General features: G+C 43.4%; 1 protein-coding gene across 3 annotated transcripts in view; it reads right to left on the reverse strand.

Moving 5' to 3' along the window:
- The window catches only part of TP63 (tumor protein p63), a 266,840-nt gene that overhangs the window by 240,635 nt on the left and 12,017 nt on the right, over window positions 1–14,188 (reverse strand). The window lies entirely within an intron of this gene.

Consider the following 14,188-nt stretch of genomic DNA (forward strand, 5'->3'; position numbering starts at 1 on the left):
TATGACAGCAGATCTCACAACGCCAAGGAGTGGAAGGCTGGTAGAAGGACGCAAATATCAACGCAGAAAATGAGTTCACTCTTGTGATAAAGACCGAGCACCTCCCAGTGCTGACTGATGAGGAGCCTATTTCCAGGCTTGTGATCAAAAACTGGGAATCCAAAACTCAAGGACAAGACCAACCACACAGGATGTGATGTGAAGGTTGAAACTAAACTTCTTATAATATCACAACAGTAAATATATTTTTTTCTTATTTAAGATTATTTGATTCGTATTTATTTGACGTACCGACTCAAAATCCAGTAGTTCACTTCTATGACACAGTGGGAAGAATTGCTTTCCTGTGATCAGCCACCTAGCCCGGGTCTCTGGAGACTTCAGTGACACAGCAGAATGGCAGCTGGTAGGTTCACTCACCTTCTAAGCCTCTACTGGGTCTTTAAACAGAAAGGATGAGGGAAGTGGGAGGCTGCGAGCAGAGCTCAGCCTGACCAACCATCAGGTTTCCATGTCCACTGGTTTCTTCAGTGGGGCTGGAACAATATTAAGATTGAGGGTGCCGGCCTTCTAAGTAACCTCACTAAAAGAAGGTGATGCGCAACAAAAGCCTGATTGGGTAAAAAGTTAACAAATGTGGCCATTTTTCATTTATTTGATAGCACTCAAATAACTAGGTAAAAGCAATCTATTTACTCACAATTACCCACCTATGTTATTATTCTACATGTGATTTGTTGGAAATTACCATATTGTGTGGCACTCTGCCACTGCAGCCTGGGTAAGCAGTTTTAAACTTCGATTTGGACCTGAACTAATCTCTTACCAGGCCTAAACATTCCTTGTTTTATACTCCTAAGTCATCCTAAAGTAAGCCCTAAATGCCTGGTCTTAAACAAGTGATACATGTACTTCTTTTTATACATGTCATGGCAGTGAAAAGCCGACAAAGTCATTCACTGCGACAAGGCTGACTTTCCCATAGGGTAAGACTGATTTACACTATTACCTTTGATAAGTGCTAAATTCAGTTGAGGAGTAGCTAGAAAAGTGGTTCCAAGACTAATTTTAATAGCAATGTAAAATCTAACTTAATGGCAAAGTCACTCTTTATACTACTGTTTTGGAAATTATATTTTTAGAAAGCTGTAATTTTCCTGCCTAAAACCAAAAGGCTGCCTTGCCAGTGCTCAGCTTTCACCCGACTCCTGATGCCTTCCCTGTGGTGAGATGAGTATTGCTCCCAGAGAGTAAATAATGTTCCTGACAGTGGGGAACAGGGGCTCCTTCCTTGACAGGATGGACTGTACCAAGGCCCTTTCTGAACTTCAAAGCACGCCTACCTCATCAGTGGTGGATGAAGCTCATCCCTAGGCCTACTACACCCCTCTTTGGGTCTCGGCAGGTGGAGACCAAATCCAGTGAGGTTGGGGGAACTGACAAGAAGTGGTTTAGGGGGTGGGCAAAGTATTGTCCTGCACGTACAGCCTGGCACTAGGAATTAAAGTAGTCCCCACAAATCTCTAGTCCGAATACTCCTAGACCTGGGAAGAACCCTGAAAAACCGGAGGAAGACTTGGCCTTCTTGCCTTCAAACCAGGACCCCAAGAGTGGCTGTTCTGTTTGAGCTACAGGAACACAATACTCTTCCAGAGATTCCTCTCCCTCCAACTTACAAACTGGCCAGTGCCAACTACCCCTTTCATGGACCCAGTTGCTGATCTCTGTTGGATTCAGTCCTAACCACCCAAGTTGTGCCTCCAGGTTCTGTCCCCTCGGCTGGTTTTATAATGTACTTCTCCTGCCCTTTAAACGGCCAACACAAAAAAATGGATTTACAAACCTTTGCCAAATTTCTGGCTGGAGAACTGATGGAAATCAGGGTCACTATTGAGGCCATAGCCATTGCCTTGCTGATCGACGTCAGCTTGCTGGTCTGCCCACTGAAGGAGATTTGACTTCAAGAAAAATGTCTAAGTCCTAACATAGAAATCTTCACCGAAACACACACTGAGCCAAAGCCGATAGGCTCTGAGGGCTACCTGGGCACAGACTCCCAACTTTCCTGCCCTCGTTGACGACCGCTCTGGGCTTATGTGCTTTAGCAACCCACCGTCACCAGGCTGTGCTTCAAATGCTACTTGCCTCACAGAAAAACACTTTCGCTCCATAAAGTTTTTTGAGTCTGAAGGTACATTTTTCACCTGGATGAACCTAGTGCCCGTATCTGATCTGCACTCCATTGTGGTCACCCTTAACTTCTGATTTTGATCTGGTCTGGTGCGCCCCGATAACTGTGCTTGGCATGTTGTGCTTTTTGGTGCCTTTCGTAATTGGAACTTTAAAAATTCATATATTGGATCTACTTACTGGATTTACGTCATTTTGGGAAATTTTCTGTGTTTCTTCTTCACTTCTGTTTGAGTACTGCATAACTACTTTACACATTGCCTTCATGTTAAGCCGGACTGCTTTCTGGGAGGCTACCAGAGGGTTTTTTGTGTGACTTCAGCGGTTCATACGGACAAGGACTGTGATATTATCTGAGATAGGTCCTCAGCACCTCAACTAATACTCCAATCTCTTAGATTATTTATTTTATAATTCTGTCCAGGACTGCTTGTATCTTTCTCAAAGAGACAACGAATGAAACCTTAAAATATTTAGTCGAAGTGCAATCTGTCTGGACTTTTGTATATTACTCATTATAAACACTAATAAAAACATGTTTGAAAAAAATCTGGTTAAAAAAAAACAGAAACAAAAAAACTTTATTTGTAAGCTAAATTTAATGTTTGAGATTGCTGTGCTGGTCAGTCTCAGTAGTATTTACAAAAATAGTTTTAAAAACACTGACATCACCCACCACCACCACTCTCTACAAAGGAAACAATGGGATGAAGTTGCACTATGGAGTTAGACCATTATGGACACCTTTTTACAGAAATAAAATTAACATGGGAGCTTATGGACTGCCCCTAGGGGGCTTACCACTGTTCGTTGCACCACATCTTCATCTCCTAATGGTGCATGTTCCAAAAACTGTTGAATTCAGTTGAAGTTTTGTTTTTGATAAATTTACTTAATCTCAGGAATTCAATCCCAGAAGTTCAGTGATTTTTTTAATGATGCCCCAATGTACCTGAACTACTCTCAGTGTTAGGTCAGGACGTGCCAGTAAAGGTCAGATAATGACGACCACAGAGGCCACAGAGTTGTGTGCTAGGCCAAAACTTTAAACAACTACATCTTTGGAAACACTGCTCATGGTAAAAAAATTACCATGGTAAAGTGCTTAAGGAGGCCAGGAACATCATGTCGCTTAGGGAAGACAATGGAACAGCAGCTTTGGGCATCTTGTTCGTAAAGTACTCTCTTTCCCATATGGCTAGGTTTGGGCTATGAAAAAAGAACACAAATACTGGGTGGTCACTTGGTGCCGATGTGGGTTTAGGAAGGTCTCTTACCCAAGGCGGCATAAGCAGCGCAGGACCACACACAACTTTCCTGGCACCCCAGCCGAAGAGCTGGTAAGAAGACCATGCTTGCAGCAGAACCACAAATATTGGTTCCTGGAACTGGGGCACCAAAAGGGGGGTTTCCTCAAGTAATGAAGACATGTTGGTACAGGAGAGAGAGTGTGTTCAGTTGGCAGACACTAACCTAAGAGAGCTCATGTTTACTTAATGGAAAGGTCTTGGCAGGGCAATCCTTTCCGATGAGTGACAGGAAGGGCTGTCCGGCACTGCAAGTCAGCACTGCTGTGATCATGTTCTCGGGTAAAGGAACGCAACATAAGAAGGGACAGCAGAAGCAGCAATGTAGGCAGCAGGGAGAGGTGTACTCTTCATTCGTCGTCACAGCCTTGAGAAGGTTCTCATTGCACTGTCAGAAAGTAACCATCCTGCCATCAAGTGGTGGCTGCTGAGAGCCCTGTGGCTTCTTGCCTTCAACTTGGTTCACCATAGAACACTGTGATACACTGATCTTGACCACATCACTTGACTCCTGGATTCCACATTTATGTCTATAGTCACAACTCACCAAGATCATATCCTGGATGTGGAGCCTTCTGCATATTCACTGTTATAGTCCCTATAGATTCTATGACCTATACATATATGCTTTCTGGACTTTCTTCGGTCGCTGCATCAATCCATAGTCCGTTCTTTTGTCTGTTTCCTTTCTTGTCCCTCTTCAAGTCCCAGTGCAGCCTTCATTCTATTAGTGGAGCTCCAAATCCCACTATCTGTTAATGACTCCTGGCTCTAACTCTGAGCTGCCAGTATTCTTCCCTGTGAGGTCTCACAACTCTCAGAGCTGAGAATCTTCTGAAACCTGCTGCTTTTATTAAATATTCATGTGCGTATTCTTGTATAGAATACATATTTTTACTTCCCAATACTTTCTTCCAGTTCCTTCACGTTTTAGCTCCTGGTCCCATACTTCTATTTATTGCAGGTTCCTTGTCCTGTACGCCACAGTTTCTTGTTCACATACTTCCAATATTGTTCTGGTTTGTAATACAAATTACGTGTCCATATTCTAGATTTCCTAGTTCTATCTGAATACTACTGATTCTTGGTCCAGTTGCTTATTTATCTTTCCTAGTGTTGGGTGTCTCTCTTGCCTTCCCAGTGGGTTGGTCCCCCTCCTTTCCCCATTACATGTTTCTTAGAATGCAGCCCTGCCCATCCAATGTCCCTTCCTGAATTCTGTTCCTCTTACTCCGTTCACCTTCTCTTCAAGTTCAATTCTTAGTTATTATTACCAGAGAGAGTCAAGAATAATCTGAGGGTTGGTGCATTATGCAGCAACTCAACTAGTAATTGTCTTCACTAAGAACTATTGGGTGTCTCCCAGGACTCTATAAGAACACCTTTCCTTTTTTTTTTTTAAACTGGTCTTTATTAGTATTTTCCATCCCTAAGACAAAAATTACAAATACAACAAAATATTGCAGCAGGATTCAACACAATGAACTAGCCAGAATCACTTTGTAAACCAGAAGTCTTGCAGAGCCCTCGCCAAGAGGGGCCACCCAACACCTTTAGCAACACTGTGCACAATAATGCAAATCATGGGGGGGGGTCCAGCACAAGCCCATGTCACTCCACTGAGCCACTGAGTAAGGTCTCTGGCACAGTTGTCGTTACAGCGAGCACCACACACCGTGTTCACTCATTCTTGTCCAAGGCAATGCCGGAGACACCACAATCGAAGGCCTGGGGAACCATCAAAGGCCTCATTCACCGCACTCAAATGTTCCACCATCTCTCCTCAGAGTTCCAGATCTCTCTCCGTGTTCTCGTCCGTACAAACCTGCCGCACCCCAAGTTTGCCTGCAACCGACCAACAGCACTTTCCCTTAGGTGATGTCATTTCCTTTACAGAGAGATCTTTTTCCACAGAGCATATGATCATTTATGATAGCATGCTGATGTTTTGCTTTCGATTTTCCCACTACCTTACCACTGTTCTGTACATGTGGCACTTTTCTAGTTTTCCAGGCACTGGCACGTTTTTCCCACTCAGGCTGCTACCTCTAAAAGAGCGGAAAGAAGTGTTTTGGAGGGGAGGGAGCTGACCTTGTTCAGATTTCATACATAAAATATGCTTTCTGACACAAACAGATGTCATTAAAGAAAGTATGCCTTTGGAGTACCGCCTAACTTTGATGGCTTCAACAGTGTGGGGACAGCGAAAATCCCAAGGTCTGGAAGAACAATGGAAATTATGCCTACAGACGTGGTCATTACTACACGTTTTGTCCTGGCTGCAGCTGAGCGGGTCATGGTTAGACCCTCTGAGTAGATCAGTGGCAGGGGTTGTGCACACAAAGTTCTGGTGCCTCTGATTTCCAATCCTTCCAAACGCTGATCAAAATCAAAGGCCAAATCGTCTGAAAGAAAGCGGACATATGGGTGAAGACACTGCAGATCCAAATTACGATGAGGCCACTGCACGTGTGAATATCTGCCTCGTGAATGGCCGCATGTGTTTAACGTGTAATGGGAAGAACCCCCTGCATTATACACTGCAATGAGTGAAACCCCCAACAGCTACAAATTCACAAATCAAGCACTGCAGACTGCTAAGTTACAGGGGTGTGGAATTTATTAAAATATCTACTTGTCCAGGGGACAGGTTGCTTCTCAAATCTACTTGTCCTGTAAAAAGATCTACTTGTCCCTTTGGTGCCATGTAGTGTGGCGACAAATTATGGCAGCAATTAATAGCCTCTCTGATTATGCCAGGGCTACTACCATAGTAGGGCTTGAATACTTGGAGTTTCAATCCCTACTGTAGCAATTTCCTTATTTTGCCACCTTTCTGCAGATCTGCATACTGGGGCTGGAGGAAGCAGTAAGCAATAGTTTCAGGGCTGGAATGCCTTTGAGTCTGCAAACCTACTAACCTGCATGTTTTAAAGATTTTTACCAGCTTCTCTCTAATATTTTTCCATAATAAGAAAGGTTGGACATTTACTCCTGACAATGGCAGAATTAGAACTTCTTCCAGGGTTGGGAAGAAAGTGGCTGGAGGGAAAATGAACTTGCAAATGCTCAATAGATTTTCACATGAGCAAATCTACACATCGTATTTACCCATGCTAAAATACAGTTCACAAATATTTTAAAGGGGTACGACATATACCATGGGTGCACTTTTGTGACTTTCTTTAAGAATTTGGGGCCACATGTAGGTAGGTTCAGATTTGTGACGTGCAAATTGCGAGTCGCAAATCCAAATGTAGGATGGTGTCCTTGACACCATCTGTGATTCGCAAGGGCTTTGCAAATGCCCACCTCATGAATAATCATGAGGTGGGTCGCAATTTGCGACCCCCCTCGCGAATGGTGGCCTGCTGGAGACAGCAGGCCATCATGTCTGTGACTGCTTTTCAATAAAGCAGTTTTTTTTTTTTGTTTTTGTAATGCAGCCCGTTTTCCTTAAAGGAAAACGAGATGCATAACAAAAACGAAAAAAGAAACGTTTTCGTTTCATTTTTTCAGAGCAGGCAGTGGTCCGCAGGACCAAGACCACTGCCTGCTCTGAAAAAATGTTTACAGTGACATTCACAATGGGGAAGGGGTCCCATGGGGATCCCTTCCCTTTTGCGAAAGTGTTAGCACCCATTTGAAATGGGTGCAAACTGCGATTGGTTTGCGCCCGCGTTCGCGGTCACAAAACAATCCTACATTGCACTGCGAGTTGCAATTAGGAAGGGAACACCCCTTACTAATTGCGAGTCGCAAACCCGTTTTGTGATTCGGTAACCAGGTTACTGAATCGCAAAACTGGGTTTGTGCATCGCAATGTGCTTTTTGCATGTCGCAAACAGCGAAAGTCGCTGTTTGCGACATGCAAAAAGCTACCTACATGTGGGTCTTGGTCCCTAATTAGGTCTGGTGTTAACAAAGACATTTTGTTTTTATTAAACTTCTATTTCTCTCTCTTTCGGCTGGCTTTACTGTGAGTGATCGCATTCTGCTCTTCCACAAGGAGCATATTGCCACACAAAGTAGTTTTGTTCAGTGTCAGGAACTACAGTGGCAATCGGTGACGTAACGAAACTGGAGGGTGCCCCTTTGCAAAGAACATGGAGGAGCCCCCTCTCCAGACTCACCCAGGGCAGGTGATGTGCTGGAGGGGCCCCCTGGAGGGCGGCTGCGGGGCTTTGTTATGCCGCTGGTGGCAACGTGTGCTTTAAGAGTTCAAAAACTTTTTGGGGGGGTTTTGCCAATGTTTGTTACAATGTTGAGGGCCTGGTAGCTCCCACAACAATAAAGTGTTACAAAAGCCATGTCAAAACAAGACACGCATTGATGAAACTAAAAGACTTATAAAAATATGTTGGATCAGTTGGCTTTGTCAGTGTTTGTTTATTTTCATGCTTCCCATAATCGTGTTGAAAATGGTTACACTGATTTTCCATTAGAAATATTTTTGGGAAATACTAGCATGCATCAACACATTTTACTAAATGACACTTCATTTGCATATTATCAGAGAGCATTCTGGGAGCATTATACTTAGCCTAAACTTTTCAAACATGTGTGTACACGTTTTTTTTTTTTTTGTACTGGAACCAACGTCAGTAGTGAAGTGTGACCTTAAAACATTTATTTACAGCACTCACCCTAATAATGAATGCTTTCAAATAATGAACCATAAATACAAGTTCGAACAGCATTATCTTTTGGAAACACATTACCTCAACTGCAGAGAATTTCACTCTCTGTAAACAGGCAGCCAAAGGGTTTGTGCTGCAGGGGGTTGGGCCTACTTGTCCCAAGGACAAAGTAAACATAAAAACTTGTTGCCCTTGACCCCAAACAAGATGTCCCGCGATAGGAATTCCACATCCCTGAGACTGCTATAATATCCAGCTTGCACACCACAGACAGATGCCCCAAAATCTGTAAATGCACACCTCACACACTGCTGGAAGACACCTCAGCAGTTGCAAACGTCCTTCTTGCGCCACAGGCCCATCACCAAGAAGGTTGTCACAATTCCGTAGGGAAGTTGGAATAGGGATCTACAGGAACTAAGGAAATTCAAATTTCTTTACTACTTTAAGGACAATGTTCATGAATAAACAACTTACTCTGGAGGGCCCAAGAAGGAAGGCACAAAAAACTGGAGTATTATTTGGAGTGGGTGACTACCCACCACAAGGAATACTCACAATCATTCTGGGTGAACCCTCACAGTCACTAAATTAAGTAAAGCTCAACTATCTAGTAGATATGGCACAAAGAACCCAGGAAAAAGAGTGAATTATTTATGCAGTACCAAAACAATAATAAAGGTTTAACGCAAAACAATAAAAATCTAATACTGAATTACAGAAATGGAGTAAAATCTAATAAACAAAATGACACTGAAAAGACAAAAATCCAATAAGGGAAACATTAGATATTTCTTTTTTTCAATTCCAATAAGAATACCGCCAAGAAAAAAAAAAGTGCCAATGATTCTCAATGGCCATAGTAGGCCAAGACCTAGGTGCAACTTAACGCTGACCGCAAAGGGTGCAGTTTAGACACACCATTCAGGTTTGTCCTGGTCAAATATTTTATCTGATAACTATAGTCCTTTATGTCACAATCTGCCATAGGAATACACTTCTAAAGCCCTCAAGGACCCCAAGAGAGGCAGAGACTCTCAGGTTGTCAGGCAGAGGCCAAACAGCAGGGTCCAATCCAGGTGCCACTGGTCAGCTGGACAGTTGCAGGAAAAGGCCTCTTGTAGGATGTTGTGTCTGTGTAGGTTTAACAGGAAGTCAGCCTTATGACCCATGGAACCCACTTTGTCCAGGGTACAAGAAGGTGCAGGTCAAGTTTTCCAGGCTCTTCTCAGGTCTCAATCCACCACATTTCCAGGAGTGTTCTGAAGAGGGTGCCTGGAGATGCCACATTCATGCCTGGCAGGAGCTTGGAGATGGGAGTGACTCCTGGGAACACCCTAACCGGCGAGGTTAAAGTTCCCAGGGCCAATCCTACCCACTAAGGATATTTTCAAGATCGCAAATGTCTTCAGGTGCACTCCACTTGGGCACTAAGGGTGTGTGGAAGGGCACTATGGTGATCCTAGTGTATCCGCCACATATAACATGAAAACCAAGCTTGAGGCAGTCACCGTACCCTCAAGCTGAGACAGAAGTTCGGTAGAACAAAGCAGGATGCTCCAACAACCAGAAAGTACTTACACAAGAATTGTTCTGGCATCCTGTTTCCCTGCCTATGGAGTGTGCCCCCAGAGTTTTATGAAAACTGAAGCAGATGTGTGGAGCAGGATTTGATTCCGTCAAAAAAAGGCCCGTTGTGACTGGAGCCAGCCCGGGGGTTGTGGGGGGTGAATAAAGGAAGGGCCTCACCCAGCTAACATCTGCAAGTGGCTGAAGATGCCTATTTGAAGTTAATGAAGTTACTCAACTGGTTATCCAGTCAAGGGAAGAACAACATCCACCTCACTCAAGGGCTTAGCCCTGCTACATGAGCAGTTTTTCACACTTCAAGGTGACTATTCAGCTGACAGGTGACAACCGACACTCATGCACATGGGCCTACAGAGACTTTAGATAGGGAGACGGTATCTTTTCCTTAATAGTTATTCAAAACGAGCATTTTTTTTTTTTAAATCATCAAATTGGATTTTGAATTACTATTAGAAAAGAGTCTTTGAATTATATTTTAGCTGTTCCACAACCAAAATTAGTATTATGAAATGGAATAGTGCTACCTACTGTTTCTCTATGTACAGTGAAGGTCTCACCCCCCCCCCCCCCCACAGTAAGGATTGGTTAACATTAAACTTTTACATGCCCGGCTTTTAAATGCCTCGTACCCTGCCTTATCGGCAATAAAACATACTTATGCTAATATATATATATATAAAAAAAAAAGGTTTTCACCTGTCAAAAGGGGTAAATTGGACATGACTCAAGAGTTTAAACTGGTGCAGTTTGGCTATAATGTTAGGCCTGAAGCCATGTTTTACTCTGTTACTGTAGTGAGCGGCACAACAGATGCTAAAGTCCACTGGTGGCATTTAACTTACCTTCCGTGGGCGATTTTTGTACCATACACTAGGAGCTTATGGGCCAGTTATATATACTAATAATTAGGAATGTCAATGAGATCGTGTTTGCGGGGGCGGCACATTATTACTAGCAGGGGTAAAATGCTCAGAGTTCTAGAGACAGCAAAAATACAGGGTCCAGGAAACGCCACATTGCGAAGGGGTGACCGTGCAGAAAAGGCGATTTCCTACAACAAGGAACATCACCCTCCGGGGACATATCAAGAGCACTGATTATTTGTAAACCCTGAATAAAGCCAGGCATCCTTATGGTAGTGAGTGAGGAGGTCATCTCCCTCATATAAAGGCATCTGAATCTAAGCAGAAGAGTCCTTCCGTACGAGGTGGCATCTTGGCATGGGTACAGTTTCGAATCATACAATGAAAAAAGATTTGTATCAAAAAGTATGCTCGGGCTTCCTTGTTGCCACCTGCACGCTGGCTACACCCAGCTGTTGTTCAGGTGCTATTACAGTCTAAGCAGAGCAGCCTTGTGCCCTGGGCACTGCATCAACTGGCAGTAATCTTGTAATCTCTCAATTCCCCTTTTATGTCGGGTACAAAGGGACCTTTCATCATCCGCCTGGCTGAGGCTGCTCGGGACTAATCTGGCCCACGAATCACCAAAGGTAGGTAGTTTACAAATATCTCTCGGGACCCAGGCACCAGGTGAGAGGCTCCAATTCAAACAGCTAAACTCGCCAGGGTAGTGAGAGAGCAGCAGGGCCTGTGGCATCAGAAAGGAGGATGGCTGTGCAGGGTGGTGACCCTCAGCAGGCCCCAGAATGCTGCTCCACCCACACATTGCTCCTCAATGAAGAATGATTCCGAGCTGCTGCTGTGAATCACAAGACTCTAGGCGCTTTCCCATGGACACTTACAAACAGCAGCTCCGGAGAGACTGCCGAGTGGCTTTGGGGCTGTGGCACACACTGCCCCCAGGGCGGGGTTCATTCTCACGATCCCAAGCAAGGCCAGTGGGAAAGTAATTTCACGTTTTTAGTTTTAAATTGGCAAGAGAGTGTCAGCTTCTCATGGAGAGAGATTATAGGTTAGTGGGGCCAAAGCATTCTTGAAGGAAAGTCCAGGCCCTTTCACTCTCCATCTCTACAGCACAGAAAAACAAAGTAAAAACATGGTTCAGTGGTAACAAGGACCTTCCTTTTAATTCTATGGGAACCACCAATGACGGGTAGTGCTCTAAAACCCACAGAGAGGACATTAATGTCAGCTCGACGTTTCCCTTGAAACAAATTGTGCCCAGCGCTAATGGTCCAGTTTGGGAACATATTCTGAGCACTAGTATGGGGACACAGATTACAGAATGTGGGAGTGAATACACCAACTCAGGGGATTCTCAATTTTGGTTTTAATTACATAACTAACTCCTGATGATATCACAGCATGTAACAGAAAGCACTGTTAACATGCAAGTCATTATTTTAAGGTTGCATTACACACAGTATAAGTAAGACTGCTTCAAAACGCACAAACAAGCTTAAGATAAAGAGGTGCTTTCAAAATATAGATTTTAGTAATACCCAGACTGTATGTAATGTATTCTTTTATTATATGATTGTCCCTCCATGTCTCCGGTGGTAGCAAGCGCTATATAAATACATTTACAATTAAGAGTGCACTTCACAGCTCAGTTGTTAACTCTTTGCACTACCACTCAAAAACAATAAATCTTCGTTATCACAAAGTTTCAAGTAATTCAATGAATTAAACCCAGTGCCGCCTTCCAAGCATTCTTTACATTTGCAGATTACCCTTTACATTTGCAGATTAACTTGTAGCACACACTTGCATTCTTATCAGGCAAGCAGGAACCCCGGGCAGGAAGGCTTGTTTAGCTGTCTGCCCGGCTTTGGCTTCACAGCACAGGAGAACCACTGAATGACATTTCAGTTGAAGAATTTAAACCATTCCAGGATGGTTATCTTTTTATGAAAAAGTAGGGACACGGTTTTTCATAAATCAAAAAAGTATGGACACGTTGTGCCCCTCCGATCCGGCCCACTTCGATATCCAATTAGAAATGGACTACGATTAGAAAATGTGGGATTTGTTAATGGATACACCTTACCCCCCATGATCAGTATAAGCATTATTCAGAGGTATGGAATTCCTATAGCCCAACTCCCAGGACATATAGTTTAGGGTCAAGGACAAGAAATGTTCATGTTTATTTTGTCCTTGGTACAAGTAGGTCCAACCACCTGCAGTAGAGACCCTTTGGCTGCCAGTTTACAGTACCTGGATCAAGGATGGGCATGGTCTGAGGTTCAGGTAATATTTATGTCCATATGTTGACGCTGTTCAAACTTGTTTTTAGGTTTATTAATGCAAAGCCTTTATTATTAGGGTGAGCACTCTAAGGAAATGCTGTAAGCTCAGACTGCACTGCTGACAGTGGTCCCAGTATAAAAATGTGTACACACATTTGCAAAGTTTAACAATATGAGTCTACGTGTAATGCCCCAAAAATGCTCTCTGATTAGATGCAAATATTTTCAGAAGCTTAAAAGTAAGATTGACAAGCCTTTGCTTTCAAATTAAATGTTCACAAACAATTCAGCTAGAAATAAATGTTTTGCTAAACTACTTTGAAATTTAATGTATCATTTCTTCAAAGCATTATTCAGTAAAACGTGCCGATTCGTGTTAGCTCCAAAAACTGTTCATAATGGAAAGTCAGTGCAATCCGTTTCAACAAGATTGTGAAACACAAAAAATAAACAATCATTGGCAAAACCAATAGGTCTGATCTGGATGGTCAGCCTTTTGATTTTGTCAACACGTGTCTAGTTTTGACATGCTTTTTGTAGGAAGTTGGCTCTGTATATACTATCTCAAAGTGAGAGATAGTGTGCACAGAGCCCAAGGGTTCTCCTTAAAGGTTGATAGTGGAAAAATGTGATAATACTAATGCTCTATTTTTTGGCACTGTGGCCGAACAGTAGGCTTATCAGAGGGTAGTGTTAAGCATTTGTTCTACACACACACAGGCAATAAATGAGGAACACATACTCAAAGACTTAACTCTAGGCCAATAGGTTTTTATTTAGAAAATATCTTCTCTATTTTTAGAACCACAAGATATAAATTTGAGGTAAGTACATAAAACGCAAGGTACTTCACACAGGTAAGTATAGAACTTTGATTTAAAACAGTAGTACACACAGTTTTGGTTAAAATGGCAAATAGCTATTTTAAAAGTGGACACTGCAAAAATCAACAGTTCCTGGGGGAGGTAAGTAAACGTTAGTTTCTCAGGTAAGTAAAGCACTTACAGTCAGTCTCCTGGGTATAGGCAGCCCACCGTTGGGGATTCAAGGCAACCCCACAGCACCAGCAACACAGGGCCGGTCCAGTGCAGAGGTCAAAGAAGGGCCCAAAACACATAGGCGCCTATGGAGAACAGGGGTGCTCTGGGTCCAATCTGCTAGCACGTAAGTATCTGCGTCCTCGGGGAGCAGACCAGGGGGGGGGTTTGTAGAGCACAGGGGGGGGGGGGTGGGGGGGGGGGGGGACACATGCGCACAAAACACACCCTTAGCGGCATAGGGGCGGCCGGGTGCAGTGTGCAAAGTAG

The sequence above is a fragment of the Pleurodeles waltl genome, chromosome 11 (genome assembly GCF_031143425.1).
Source record: "Pleurodeles waltl isolate 20211129_DDA chromosome 11, aPleWal1.hap1.20221129, whole genome shotgun sequence".
Classification (NCBI taxonomy): Eukaryota; Metazoa; Chordata; class Amphibia; order Caudata; family Salamandridae; genus Pleurodeles; species Pleurodeles waltl.